Below are 15,417 nucleotides of genomic sequence, written 5' to 3'. Positions count from 1 at the left end.
TCACTACATCAAAGGGGATACATTCAAGCATCATTTACACATCCACCCAAGAAACCCTGGCAACAGAAACTTATACAAATTGCTTGTGCCAGACGCTGAACCTACGAAAAGGAACGCTCATTGGGAGTCGCTACAATCTGAGAAATCATCGAAATATTCCAATAATATTGTGTTCACTAAAACATATTAAAGGGCGAAGTTTTATTCTTGTAATCGTTAAACTATTTTCTGAATCAATTTCTCTTTTCGTCATTCTCTCCACTAAACATCCATGCTTACCTAGAATTGATAGAGATAATTAGTATATAGTCTAATTACCTTTTAATAAGGGGGGAAAAATAGGAATATTAGTCACAAATAGGCGTTTCTTGCCGTTAAACACCAGTTAGCTGGGAGCAGGTCAGTCTCAGGGAATATATGTTACCAATGGTGATTAAATTACATTATTTTCTAAAGATATTCCAAAAATAAAATCAACTCCAGCGTCATCTATTGATTAATTCAAGAGAACAAATAGATTAGAAGACGATTTTCTGAATGTCGTAGAACAAGTGTTCTAACTGTATATGCACATACCACTGTAGCCAATGGAGACCATTTGATATATCTTAATTGAAAAAAGGTTCATTTGCATATGTATATTATTTGTTCATATATTTTTTTTTTTTTTTTTTTTTCCAAAAGAAGGAACAGAGAAGAGGGCCAGGTGAGGATATTCCCTCAAAGGCCCAGTCCTCTGTTCTTAACGCTACCTCGCTATCGCGGGAAATAGCGAATAGTATGAAAAAAAAAAAAAAAAAAAAAATATATATATATATATATATATATATATATATATATATATATATATATATATATTTTTTTTTTTACTTTGTCGCTGTCTCCCGCGTTTGCGAGGTAGCGCAAGGAAACAGACGAAAGAAATGGCCCAACCCCCCCCCCATACACATGTATATACATACGTCCACACACGCAAATATACATACCTACACAGCTTTCCATGGCTTACCCCAGACGCTTCACATGCCTTGCTTCAATCCACTGACAGCACGTCAACCCCGGTATACCATATCGCTCCAATTCACTCTATTCCTTGCCCTCCTTTCACCCTCCTGCATGTTCAGGCCCCGATCACACAAAATCTTTTGTACTCCATCTTTCCACCTCCAATTTGGTCTCCCTCTTCTCCTCGTTCCGTCCACCTCCGACACATATATCCTCTTGGTCAATCTTTCCTCACTCATCCTCTCCATGTGCCCAAACCACTTCAAAACACCCTCTTCTGCTCTCTCAACCACGCTCTTTTTATTTCCACACATCTCTCTTACCCTTACGTTACTCACTCGATCAAACCACCTCACACCACACATTGTCCTCAAACATCTCATTTCCAGCACATCCATCCTCCTGCGCACAACTCTATCCATAGCCCACGCCTCGCAACCATACAACATTGTTGGAACCACTATTCCTTCAAACATACCCATTTTTGCTTTCCGAGATAATGTTCTCGACTTCCACACATTCTTCAAGGCCCCCAGAATTTTCGCCCCCTCCCCCACCCTATGATCTACTTCCGCTTCCATGGTTCCATCCGCTGCCAGATCCACTCCCAGATATCTAAAACACTTCACTTCCTCCAGTTTTTCTCCATTCAAACTCACCTCCCAATTGACTTGACCCTCAACCCTACTGTACCTAATAACCTTGCTCTTATTCACATTTACTCTTAACTTTCTTCTTCCACACACTTTACCAAACTCAGTCACCAGCTTCTGCAGTTTCTCACATGAATCAGCCACCAGTGCTGTATCATCAGCGAACAACAACTGACTCACTTCCCAAGCTCTCTCATCCCCAACAGACTTCATACTTGCCCCTCTTTCCAAAACTCTTGCATTTACCTCCCTAACAACCCCATCCATAAACAAATTAAACAACCATGGAGACATCACACACCCCTGCCGCAAACCTACATTCACTGAGAACCAATCACTTTCCTCTCTTCCTACACGTACACATGCCTTACATCCTCGATAAAAACTTTTCACTGCTTCTAACAACTTTCCTCCCACACCATATATTCTTAATACCTTCCACATCTCTATCAACTCTATCATATGCCTTCTCCAGATCCATAAATGCTACATACAAATCCATTTGCTTTTCTAAGTATTTCTCACATACATTCTTCAAAGCAAACACCTGATCCACACATCCTCTACCACTTCTGAAACCACACTGCTCTTCCCCAATCTGATGCTCTGTACATGCCTTCGCCCTCTCAATCAATACCCTCCCATATAATTTACCAGGAATACTCAACAAACTTATACCTCTGTAATTTGAGCACTCACTCTTATCCCCTTTGCCTTTGTACAATGGCACTATGCACGCATTCCGCCAATCCTCAGGCACCTCACCATGAGTCATACATACATTAAATAACCTTACCAACCAGTCAACAATACAGTCACCCCCTTTTTTAATAAATTCCACTGCAATACCATCCAAACCCGCTGCCTTGCCGGCTTTCATCTTCCGCAAAGCTTTCACTACCTCTTCTCTGTTTACCAAATCATTTTCCCTAACCCTCTCACTTTGCACACCACCTCGACCAAAACACCCTATATCTGCCACTCTATCATCATATTTTTTTTTTTTATTTCTTATTATACTTTGTCGCTGTCTCCCGCGTTTGCGAGGTAGCGCAAGGAAACAGACGAAAGAAATGGCCCAACCCCCCCCCATACACATGTATATACATACGTCCACACACGCAAATATACACACCTACACAGCTTTCCATGGTTTACCCCAGACGCTTCACATGCCTTGATTCAATCCACTGACAGCACGTCAACCCCGGTATACCACATCGCTCCAATTCACTCTATTCCTTGCACGCCTTTCACTCTCCTGCATGTTCAGGCCCCGATCGCTAAAAATCTTTTTCACTCCATCTTTCCACCTCCAATTTGGTCTCCCACTTCTCCTCGTTCCCTCCACCTCTGACACATAAATCCTCTTGGTCAGTCTTTCCTCACTAATTCTCTCCATGTGACCAAACCATTTCAAAACACCCTCTTCTGCTCTCTCAACCACACTCTTTTTATTACCACACATCTCTCTTACCCTTTCATTACTTACTCGATCAAACCACCTCACACCACATATTCTGCTCAGGCATCTCATTTCCAGCACATCCACCCTCCTGCGCACAACTCTATCCATCGCCCATGCCTCGCAACCATACAACATTGTTGGAACCAATATTCCTTCAAACGTACCCACTTTTGCTTTCCGAAATAATGTTCTCGACTTCCACACATTCTTCAACGCTTCCAGAATTTTCGCCCCCTCCCCCACCCTATGATTCACTTCCGCTTCCATGGTTCCATCCGTTGCCAAATCCACTCCCAGATATCTAAAACACTTCACTTCCTCCATTTTTTTTTCCATTCAAACTTACCTCCCAATTGACTTGTTCCTCAACCCTACTGTACCTAATAACCTTGCTCTTATTCACATTTACTCTCAACTTTCTTCTTTCACACACTTTACCAAACTCAGTCACCAGCTTCTGCAGTTTCTCACATGAATCAGCCACCAGCGCTGTATCATCAGCGAACAACAACTGACTCACTTCCCAAGCTCTCTCATCCACAACAGACTGCATACTTGCACCTCTTTCCAAAACTTTTGCATTCACCTCCCTAACAACCCCATCCATAAACAAATTAAACAATCATGGAGACATCATACCGAATGGTATGTGACAACTATAGAGGGATTTCTATAATGGACACGTTAGCAAAAATTTATGACACACTAATATATAACAGACTACTTTTATGGTGTAACATCAATAAGTGCCAGGCTGGAGCGCAGAAGAAAAGGAGCTGCGTTAAACAAATATTGTCGTTACGATTGCTATGTGACTTCGCAGTATTCAGAAATGTTAAATTATATGTATTGTTTATAGATTTTAGTAAGGCTTACGATAGGGTCCCAAGAAATAAGATGATAGAGGTATTAAAGAGTCATGGATGTGGAAGACGAATGTTATTAGCTATTCAAGCAATGTGTAGGTGTACAAAACAACTCTTGAAAACTGCTGATGTTACCACTATAGTTGGAGTCCGTCAAGGAGCTCCAACTAGCATTTTACTGTTTATTATATATATAGGTCCGCTTTGTGAACATGCTGAAGATGGCAGTTGCTGTAGATGGTTTTTTAGGAGGACTGCATGTCTTGCTATTAATGGTGTTATCTTGGCCACCAGTAGAGATACATGTTGAAGGAAACTTCGCGTTTTATGTCAATACTGCGATGAATATGGTATGGTCATTAATGAGAAGAAGACTAAGTTTTTTGTCATTAACGGAGGGAAACAGGGTAAAGAAGACTTAGTGATAGGTAACACTAGGGTACAATACACTGAACGAAAGATGAAGGATGTGATGGCTAAGCATGAAGTACAGAGTGAAGCTATTGTTAACAAGTTTTCCATATTTTGTGCAGCCAATTCACGAATGCTATACATTTGTAGGAAAAAAGTTTTTGATGCAGCTGTCATGTCGTCACTTTCATATAGCTCACAATCATGGCTTACAAATAATGTAAAAGGCATAAAGAAGCAGTATGATAAATTAATTAAGCGCCTGCTAGGGGTAAGGAAGAATACCAGTGTAAATCTATGTTTGGTAGAAACAGGTATACCATCTTTTGATTACATTTTAGAGAAGAAGAAAAGAACATTCCTAATGTCAAATAGTGAAAGAACTGATTATGAAGAACCATTTACCTTTGTTTTTGACCTATGTAGGAACCATAATACGCCTGGATATATAAATTTAACAAGAGTTTTATGGGATGACCAGCCTTCAGATCCTATGGGTAAGATTAGGGACTATGTACAAAATAAAGCACCAACAGCAACCAAGTTAAATACCTATGTTACAGAGCTGAACCCTTCCTTGAACATTCATGATATTTATCTCACAACGAAATATATCCCAGATTATCATCGAGAGTCTCTCACACGAATCAGACTTATGTCTCATAACTTAAGAGTAGAGACAGGCAGATGGAACCGTACACCAGCTCCTCTCAGGACTTGTTACTGTGATAATGTGTCCATACAAACGGAGAACCATGTGCTAATTTCATGCTCCATATCAGAAGATTGCCGACATAGATACCCTATGTTAAACTTTGCTAGTATAGATGCACTCTTGAGTGACAAGGTGTTCTTGGCTGAACTGTGCAAATATGTACATGAAGTACGAGGGAGGTATAATCATGTAATTGTTCATAGGCTCGCTTGAATGTATATCAATTGGACAAAATATTTGGTGTGTTTAAGTATTACGTATATTATTATGTATGTGCCTTATACAGTTATGTATAATGTAGATGTTACAATGTTAAGTATTACGTATATTATTATGTATGTGCCTTATACAGTTATGTATAATGTAGATGTTACAATGTTAAGTATTACGTATATTATTATGTATGTGCCTTATACAGTTATGTATAATGTAGATGTTACAATGTTAAGTATTACGTATATTATTATGTATGTGCCTTATACAGTTATGTATAATGTAGATGTTACAATGTTATTTTGTCAATAAACTAACTAACTATATGCATGTGTAAGTGGGTGGGTTGGTCGATTCTTTCGTCTGTTTCCTTGTGCTACCTCGCAAACGCGGGACACAGCGACAAAGCAAATATATATAAGAGTGAGTGCTCAAATTACAGAGGTATAATTTTGTTGAGTATTCCTGGTAAATTATATGGGAGGGTATTGATTGAGAGGGTGAAAGCATGTACAAAGCATCAGATTGGGGAAGAGCAGTGTGGTTTCAGAAGTGGTAGAGGATGTGTGGATCAGGTGTTTGCTTTGAAGAATGTATGTGAGAAATACTTAGAAAAGCAAATGGATTTGTATGTAGCATTTATGGATCTGGAGAAGGCATATGATAGAGTTGATAGAGATGCTCTGTGGAAGGTATTAAGAATATATGGTGTGGGAGGAAAGTTGTTAGAAGCAGTGAAAAGTTTTTATCGAGGATGTAAGGCATGTGTACGTGTAGGAAGAGAGGAAAGTGATTGGTTCTCAGTGAATGTAGGTTTCCGGCAGGGGTGTGTGATGTCTCCATGGTTGTTTAATTTGTTTATGGATGGGGTTGTTAGGGAGGTAAATGCAAGAGTTTTGGAAAGAGGGGCAAGTATGAAGTCTGTTGGGGATGAGAGAGCTTGGGAAGTGAGTCAGTTGTTGTTCGCTGATGATACAGCACTGGTGGCTGATTCATGTGAGAAACTGCAGAAGCTGGTAACTGAGTTTGGTAAAGTGTGTGGAAGAAGAAAGTTAAGAGTAAATGTGAATAAGAGCAAGGTTATTAGGTACAGTAGGGTTGAGGGTCAAGTCAATTGGGAGGTGAGTTTGAATGGAGAAAAACTGGAGGAAGTGAAGTGTTTTAGATATCTGGGAGTGGATCTGGCAGCGGATGGAACCATGGAAGCGGAAGTGGATCATAGGGTGGGGGAGGGGGCGAAAATTCTGGGGGCCTTGAAGAATGTGTGGAAGTCGAGAACATTATCTCGGAAAGCAAAAATGGGTATGTTTGAAGGAATAGTGGTTCCAACAATGTTGTATGGTTGCGAGGCGTGGGCTATGGATAGAGTTGTGCGCAGGAGGATGGATGTGCTGGAAATGAGATGTTTGAGGACAATGTGTGGTGTGAGGTGGTTTGATCGAGTGAGTAACGTAAGGGTAAGAGAGATGTGTGGAAATAAAAAGAGCGTGGTTGAGAGAGCAGAAGAGGGTGTTTTGAAGTGGTTTGGGCACATGGAGAGAATGAGTGAGGAAAGATTGACCAAGAGGATATATGTGTCGGAGGTGGAGGGAACGAGGAGAAGAGGGAGACCAAATTGGAGGTGGAGAGATAGAGTGAAAAAGATTTTGTGTGATCGGGGCCTGAACATGCAGGAAGGTGAAAGGAGGGCAAGGAATAGAGTGAATTGGATCGATGTGGTATACCGGGGTTGACGTGCTGTCAGTGGATTGAATCAAGGCATGTGAAGCGTCTGGGGTAAACCATGGAAAGCTGTGTAGGTATGTATATTTGCGTGTGTGGACGTATGTATATACATGTGTATGGGGTGGGGGTTGGGCCATTTCTTTCGTCTGTTTCCTTGCGCTACCTCGCAAACGCGGGAGACAGCGACAAAGTATAATAAATAATAATGATATAATATATATATATATATATATATATATATATATATATATATATATATATATATATATATATATATATATATATATATATATATATATATATAATTTGATAATGCACTTTTACCATCTCTCTATATCCCTCTTTGTAAACCATTCCGATTGATCTATTCTTTCTTTTATGAAACGGCTTAGAATGGCAGATGAACTAATATAGGTATAAAGTACTAAATGACTAAGTGTATCATCCATAATTCTTCACTTATACTTTATGATAAAGTATTATATATATATATATATATATATATATATATATATATATATATATATATATATATATATATATATATATATATATATATATATATATTTCATTTGACGTTTAAAAACTTTCGAAGTGCAGGACCCCACGAATTTAGAACTCCCTCCCCGTACAGTACAAGAGATGGGGCCCCACGAGTGTAGAAATGAACCCATCTCTATACAGATGTTACTCAACAGATCACATATTTTGTCAACGTGAAAATAAAAAGATAAAAGTGTTGCACTGAAATTATATGACTTACATTAAAATTTCAGTATCGCTGAAATTTTGGTAATATGATTTGTCAATAATATTCCCAATCTGGACACCGGGATCCTATATATATATATATATATATATATATATATATATATATATATATATATATTTTTTTTTTTTTCTTGCTTTGTCGCTGTCTCCCGCGTTTGCGAGGTAGCGCAAGGAAACAGACGAAAGAAATGGCCCAACCCACCCCCATACACATGTATATACATACGTCCACACACGCAAATATACATACCTACACAGCTTTCCATGGTTTACCCCAGACGCTTCACATGCCTTGATTCAATCCACTGACAGCACGTCAACCCCGGTATACCACATCGATCCAATTCACTCTATTCCTTGCCCTCCTTTCACCCTCCTGCATGTTCAGGCCCCGATCACACAAAATCTTTTTCACTTCATCTTTCCACCTCCAATTTGGTCTCCCACTTCTCCTCGTTCCCTCCACCTCCGACACATATATCCTCTTGGTCAATCTTTCCTCACTCATTCTCTCCTTGTGCCCAAACCATTTCAAAACACCCTCTTCTGCTCTCTCAACCACGCTCTTTTTATTTCCACACATCTCTCTTACCCTTACGTTACTTACTCGATCAAACCACCTCACACCACACATTGCCCTCAAACATCTCATTTCCAGCACATCCATCCTCCTGCGCACAACTCTATCCATAGCCCACGCCTCGCAACCATACAACATTGTTGGAACCACTATTCCTTCAAACATACCCATTTTTGCTTTCCGAGATAATGTTCTCGACTTCCACACATACTTCAAGGCTCCCAGGATTTTCGCCCCCTCCCCCACCCTATGATTCACTTCCGCTTCCATGGTTCCATCCGCTGCCAGATCCACTCCCAGATATCTAAAACACTTTACTTCCTCCAGTTTTTCTCCATTCAAACTTACCTCCCAATTGACTTGACCCTCAACCCTACTTTACCTAATAACCTTGCTCTTATTCACATTTACTCTTAACTTTCTTCTTTCACACACTTTACCAAACTCAGTCACCAGCTTCTGCAGTTTCTCACATGAATCAGCCACTAGCGCTGTATCATCAGCGAACAACAACTGACTCACTTCCCAAGCTCTCTCATCCCCAACAGACTTCATACTTGCCCCTCTTTCCAAAACTCTTGCATTCACCTCCCTAACAACCCCATCCATAAACAAATTAAACAACCATTGAGACATCACACACCCCTGCCGCAAACCTACATTCGCTGAGAATGTATATATATATATATATATATATATATATATATATATATATATATATATATATATATATATATATATCTTTCTTTCATTCAAACCATTCGCCATTTCCCGCGTTAGCGAGGTAGCGTTAAGAACAGAGGACTGGGCCTTTTTTGGAATATCCTCACCTGGCCCCCTCTGTTCCTTCTTTTGGAAAATTAAAAAAAAAAAAAACGAGAGGGGAGGATTTCCAGCCCCCCGCTTCCTCCCCTTTTAATCGCCTTCTACGACACGCAGGGAATACGTGGGAAGTATTCTAATCCCCTATCCCCAGGGATGATATATATATATATATATATATATATATATATATATATATATATATATATATATATATATATATATATATGTGATCGGGGCCTGAACATGCAGTAGGGTGAAAGGAGGGCAAGGAATAGAGTGAATTGGAGCGATGTGGTATACCGGGGTTGACGTGCTGTCAGTGGATTGAAGCAAGGCATGTGAAGCGTCTGGGTTAAACCATGGAAAGCTGTGTAGGTATGTATATTTGCGTGTGTGGACGTATGTATATACATGTGTATGGGGGGGGGGGGGGCATTTCTTTCGTCTGTTTCCTTGCGCTACCTCGCAAACGCGGGAGACCGCGACAAAGTGTAATAAAAAGAAATAATATATATATATATATATATATATATATATATATATATATATATATATATATATATATATATATATATATATTCTCGATTAATATGGGTAAAACTGAAAGTTGATGGAGAGAGGTGGGTGATTATTGGTGCATATGCACCTGGGCATGAGAAGAAAGATCATGAGAGGCAAGTGTTTTGGGAGCAGCTGAATGAGTGTGTTAGTGATTTTGATGCACGAGACCGGGTTATAGTGATGGGTGATTTGAATGCAAAGGTGAGTAATGTGGCAGTTGAGGGAATAATTGGTATACATGGGGTGTTCAGTGTTGTAAATGGAAATGGTGAAGAGCTTGTAGATTTATGTGCTGAAAAGGGACTGGTGATTGGGAATACCTGGTTTAAAAAGCGAGATATACATAAGTATACTTATATAAGTAGGAGAGATGGCCAGAGAGCGTTATTGGATTACGTGTTAATTGACAGGCGAGGGAAAGAGAGACTTTTGGATGTTAATGTGCTGAGAGGTGCAACTGGAGGGATGTCTGATCATTATCTTGTGGAGGCTAAGGTGAAGATTTGTATGGGTTTTCAGAAAAGAAGAGTGAATGTTGGGGTGAAGAGGGTGGTGAGAGTAAGTGAGCTTGGGAAGGAGACTTGTGTGAGGAAGTACCAGGAGAGACTGAGTACAGAATGGAAAAAGGTGAGAACAATGGAAGTAAGGGGAGTGGGGGAGGAATGGGATGTATTTAGGGAATCAGTGATGGATTGCGCAAAAGATTCTTGTGGCATGAGAAGAGTGGGAGGTGGGTTGATTAGAAAGGGTAGTGAGTGGTGGGATGAAGAAGTAAGAGTATTAGTGAAAGAGAAGAGAGAGGCATTTGGACGATTTTTGCAGGGAAAAAATGCAATTGAGTGGGAGATGTATAAAAGAAAGAGACAGGAGGTCAAGAGAAAGGTGCAAGAGGTGAAAAAAAAGGGCAAATGAGAGTTGGGGTGAGAGAGTATCATTAAATTTTAGGGAGAATAAAAAGATGTTCTGGAAGGAGGTAAATAAAGTGCGTAAGACAAGGGAGCAAATGGGAACTTCAGTGAAGGGCGCTAATGGGGAGGTGATAACATGTAGTGGTGATGTGAGAAGGAGATGGAGTGAGTATTTTGAAGGTTTGTTGAATGTGTTTGATGATAGAGTGGCAGATATAGGGTGTTTTGGTCGAGGTGGTGTGCAAAGTGAGAGGGTTAGGGAAAATGATTTGGTAAACAGACAAGAGGTAGTAAAAGCTTTGCGGAAGATGAAAGCCGGCAAGGCAGCAGGTTTGGATGGTATTGCAGTGGAATTTATTAAAAAAGGGGGTGACTGTATTGTTGACTGGTTGGTAAGGTTATTTAATGTATGTATGACTCATGGTGAGGTGCCTGAGGATTGGCGGAATGCGTGCATAGTGCCATTGTACAAAGGCAAAGGGGATAAGAGTGAGTGCTCAAATTACAGAGGTATAAGTTTGCTGAGTATTCCTGGTAAATTATATGGGAGGATATTGATTGAGAGGGTGAAGGCATGTACAGAGCATCAGATTGGGGAAGAGCAGTGTGGTTTCAGAAGTGGTAGAGGATGTGTGGATCAGGTGTTTGCTTTGAAGAATGTATGTGAGAAATACTTAGAAAAGCAAATGGATTTGTATGTAGCATTTATGGATCTGGAGAAGGCATATGACAGAGTTGATAGAGATGCTCTGTGGAAGGTATTAAGAATATATGGTGTGGGAGGCAAGTTGTTAGAAGCAGTGAAAAGTTTTTATCGAGGATGTAAGGCATGTATACGTGTAGGAAGAGAGGAAAGTGATTGGTTTTCAGTGAATGTAGGTTTGCGGCAGGGGTGTGTGATGTCTCCATGGTTGTTTAATTTGTTTATGGATGGGGTTGTTAGGGAGGTGAATGCAAGAGTTTTGGAAAGAGGTGCAAGTATGAAGTCTGTTGGGGATGAGAGAGCTTGGGAAGTGAGTCAGTTGTTGTTCGCTGATGATACAGCGCTGGTGGCTGATTCATGTGAGAAACTGCAGAAGCTGGTGACTGAGTTTGGTAAAGTGTGTGAAAGAAGAAAGTTAAGAGTAAATGTGAATAAGAGCAAGGTTATTAGGTACAGTAGGGTTGAGGGTCAAGTCAATTGGGAGGTGAGTTTGAATGGAGAAAAACTGGAGGAAGTGAAGTGTTTTAGATATCTGGGAGTGGATCTGGCAGCGGATGGAACCATGGAAGCGGAAGTGGATCATAGGGTGGGGGAGGGGGCGAAAATTCTGGGAGCCTTGAAGAATGTGTGGAAGTCGAGAACATTATCTCGGAAAGCAAAAATGGGTATGTTTGAAGGAATAGTGGTTCCAACAATGTTGTATGGTTGCGAGGCGTGGGCTATGGATAGAGTTGTGCGCAGGAGGATGGATGTGCTGGAAATGAGATGTTTGAGGACAATGTGTGGTGTGAGGTGGTTTGATCGAGTAAGTAACGTAAGGGTGAGAGAGATGTGTGGAAATAAAAAGAGCGTGGTTGAGAGAGCAGAAGAGGGCGTTTTGAAATGGTTTGGGCACATGGAGAGAATGAGTGAGGAAAGATTGACCAAGAGGATATATGTGTCGGAGGTGGAGGGAACGAGGAGAAGAGGGAGACCAAATTGGAGGTGGAAAGATGGAGTGAAAAAGATTTTGTGTGATCGGGGCCTGAACATGCAGGAGGGTGAAAGGAGGGCAAGGAATAGAGTGAATTGGATCGATGTGGTATACCGGTGTTGACGTGCTGTCAGTGGATTGAATCAGGGCATGTGAAGCGTCTGGGGTAAACCATGGAAAGCTGTGTAGGTATGTATATTTGCGTGTGTGGATGTGTATGTATATACATGTGTATGGGGGTGGGTTGGGCCATTTCTTTCGTCTGTTTCCTTGTGATACCTCGCAAACGCGGGAGACAGCGACAAAGCAAAAATATATATATATATATATATATATATATATATATATATATATATATATATATATATATATATATATATATATATATATATATATATATACACACACACGACATATACATATATACACCTGTACATAATTCATACTGTCTGCCCTTATTCATTCCCGTCGCCACCCCGCTACACATGAAATGACAACCCCCCCCCCCCCGCATGTGCGCGAGGTAGTGCTAGGAAAAGACAACAAAGGCCACATTCGTTCACACGCAGTCTCTAGCTGTCATGTATAATGCACGGAAACTGTCATGTATAATGCACCCGCTGCCTTGCCGGCTTTCAGCTTTTACTACCTCTTCTCTGTTGACCAAGTCATTCTTCCTAATCCTCTCACTTTGCACACCACCTCGACCAAAACACACTATATCTGCCACTCTATCATCAAACACATTCAACAAACCTTCAAAATACTCACTCCATCTGCTCACATCACCACTACCTGTTATCACCTCCCCATTAGCCCCCTTTACTGAAGTTCCCATTTGTTCCCATGTCTTACGCACTTTATTCACCTTCTTCCAAAACATCTTTTGATTCTCCCTAAAATTTAATGATGCTCTCTCAACCCAACTCTCATTTGTCCTCTTTTTCACCTCTTGCACCTTTCTCTTGTCCTCCTGCTCCTTTCTTTTATACATCTCCTAGTTCTAGTTCTTGGAGCGTTGAAGAATGTGTGGAAGTCGAGAACAGTATCTCGGAAAGCAAAAATGGGTATGTTTGAAGGAATAGTGGTTCCAACAACGTTATATGGTTGCGAGGCGTGGGCTATGATACAGTTGTGCGGAGGAGGGTGGATGTGCTGGAAATGAGATGTTTGAGGACAATATGTGGTGTGAGGTGGTTTGATCGAGTAAGTAATAATAGGGTAAGAGAGATGTGTCGTAATAAAAAGAGTGTGGTTGAGAGAGCAGAAGAGGGTGTTTTGAAATGGTTTGGTCACATGGAGAGAATGAGTGAGGATAGATTGATCAAGAGGATATATGTGTCAGAGGTGGAGGGGAACGAGGAGAAGTGGGAGACCAAATTGGATGTGGAAAGATGGAGTGAAAAAGATTTTGAGTGATCGGGGCCTGAACATGCAGGAGAGTGAAAGGCGTGCAAGGAATAGAGTGAATTGGAACGATGTGGTATACCGGGATCGACGCGCTGCCAATGGATTGAACCAGGCCATGTGAAGTGTCTGAGGTAAACCATGGAAAGTTTTGTGGGGCCTGGATGTGGAAAGAGAGCTGTGGTTTCGGTGCTTTACACATGACAGCTAGAGACTGAGTGTGAACGAATGTGGCCTTTTGTATTTTCCCAGCGCTACATTTCCATGTTTTTTCCAAAACGTTTCACATGCCCTGTTTCAATCCATTGGCAGCACGTCGACCTCGGTATACCACAACCTTCCAATTCACTCTGTTCCTTGCACGCCTTTCACCCTCCTTATGTTCACGTTCCGATCGCTCAAAATCTTTTTCACTCCATCCTTTCACCTCCAATTTGATCTTCCACTTCTTGTTTCCTTCACCTCCGACACATATATATTCTCTTTGTCAACCTCTCCTCACTCATTATCTCCATATGTCCAAACATTTCTACACACCTCCTGCTCTCTCTCAACCACACTCTTTTTATTAGCACACATCTGTCTTACCCTTTCATTACTTACTCGATCAAACCACCCCACAACACGTACTGTCCTCAGACATTAATTTCCAACATATCCACCCTCCTCCAAACAACTCTATCTATAGGCTACGCCTCGGAACCCTATGATATTGTTGGAACTATTATTCATTCAACAATACCCGTTTTTGCCCTCCGAGATAACGTTCTCTCCTTCCACACATTCTTCAACGCTCCCAGAACCTTTGTCCCCTCCCCCACCCTGTGACTCACTTCCGCTTTCATGGTTCCATCCGCTGCCAAATCCACTCCCAGATAATCAAAACACTTCACTTCCTCCAGTTTTTCTCCATTCAAACTGACATCCCAATTAATTTGTCCCTCAACCCTACTAAACCTAATAACTTTGCTCTTACTCACATTTACCCTCATCTCTTCTCAAGCCCTCTCATCCACAACAGACTGCATATTCGCCCTTCTCTACATAACTCTTGCATTTACCTCCCTAACTACCCCGTCCATGATGTAATATATATATATATATATATATATATATATATATATATATATATATATATATATATATATATATATATATATATATATATATAATGAAGAAAAGGGTAATAGTAGATAAGCGTATAATGGTATTATCATATACATATTTCCCGTTCTATATCCTGCAACTGAAAACGACAGTATGAAATAGGTGTCCATGCTACCTCCAGCCATTTTCTTGGGGCAAGACATTTTCTATGATGTCCTACCGTTCATAGATGGCGTCTCTGTCGAAAACCACTAGGCGAATATGTTCCAATAGAATCTATAGTTTCCTCTGTATCTTAATCTGTATAGAATTGTGGCTTTGCCTATAGGATAGAGCCTTTCATATACATAGTTACATATTGTATGTGTAATAATGTGTAGTGCTGGTTCTGTGCATATGTGTACTACTACAGACTCAGCAAATAAACGCGCTCTTTCGTATATTACAGAACGCACTCGAACAGGATTCGAACCCTCTTATTTGTGTGACAGATGTGGTACATTGCCCACTGGTCAATGTTGTCGAC

The 15,417-nt window shown here is 40.6% G+C and overlaps 1 protein-coding gene across 1 annotated transcript in view; it reads left to right on the top strand.

Moving 5' to 3' along the window:
- LOC139745709 (uncharacterized) overlaps positions 1 to 15,417 on the top strand; it is a 509,563-nt gene that overhangs the window by 117,640 nt on the left and 376,506 nt on the right. The gene's annotated exons all lie outside the window — the stretch shown is intronic.

Source organism: Panulirus ornatus, chromosome 62, assembly GCF_036320965.1.
Source record: "Panulirus ornatus isolate Po-2019 chromosome 62, ASM3632096v1, whole genome shotgun sequence".
NCBI classification, from domain to species: domain Eukaryota; kingdom Metazoa; phylum Arthropoda; class Malacostraca; order Decapoda; family Palinuridae; genus Panulirus; species Panulirus ornatus.
Note: the sequence above shows the minus strand (reverse complement) of the source record. Positions and strands in the feature narration are given on the sequence as shown.